The sequence below is a fragment of the Lagenorhynchus albirostris genome, chromosome X, assembly GCF_949774975.1.
Source record: "Lagenorhynchus albirostris chromosome X, mLagAlb1.1, whole genome shotgun sequence".
NCBI lineage: Eukaryota > Metazoa > Chordata > Mammalia > Artiodactyla > Delphinidae > Lagenorhynchus > Lagenorhynchus albirostris.
In genome coordinates this window covers 35,189,985-35,190,717 of record NC_083116.1, presented here as the reverse complement: position 1 = coordinate 35,190,717, position 733 = coordinate 35,189,985, and positions in this window count along the sequence as shown.

The window sequence follows — 733 nt, the reverse complement described above, 5'->3', positions numbered from 1 at the left end:
AACACCCACCTTCTTTTTGGCACCTTTCCCAGGCAGGGCTCCAGTGCCTTTTAGGCTTTGTTAAGCCCCCAACTCAACAGCTCCCTAAACTGCTTTAGCATCTCCAGTCCCCTCCATGACTTCCAAATCTCTTATTCTCCCTCAGTCTCCATAAAATTACTCTTTCCTCACAGAAGTCCAAAATTTAGCTCATCCAGCACTGTGCCAAACCTGTTCTGCTACCTGACCTTCCGGGCTCTGTCAATTGCAATAAAATTCCTATTCAGCTAAGTTCAAAAGCACAGAGTCCTCTTTGACACCTTTTTTCCTCATCAGTCAAACATCTTGTTGTTTCCACTTCTGGAAGGTCTTTGGTTATCACCATCTTTGTTTGAGATCTCATCAGTGTAGCTGACAGCTGTAGTTTTGGAATCAGATTATGTGATCTCTCACTTGAACTGTACAGAGGCAGCCTCCTGGCTGCTTTCATTACCTACCTCCTCCCTCTTCCCTTTTCTGATGGATGAAACTTCCTAAAGCATAGCTTTAATCACCTCCTCTATCCTTCTGCCCAAATCTACCAATGGTTCTCCTAACACCTAAGAGCTACTTACTACATTTAGCTTTCACAACCAAGATGAGGTAGATATCCTTATTCCAATTTTGAAAATTAGGAAAAATAATTTACTCAAAGTCACCAGCCTGATCAGTGATGCAGCCAAGATTTGAACTCAGGTTTGTGTCCAAAGACCAT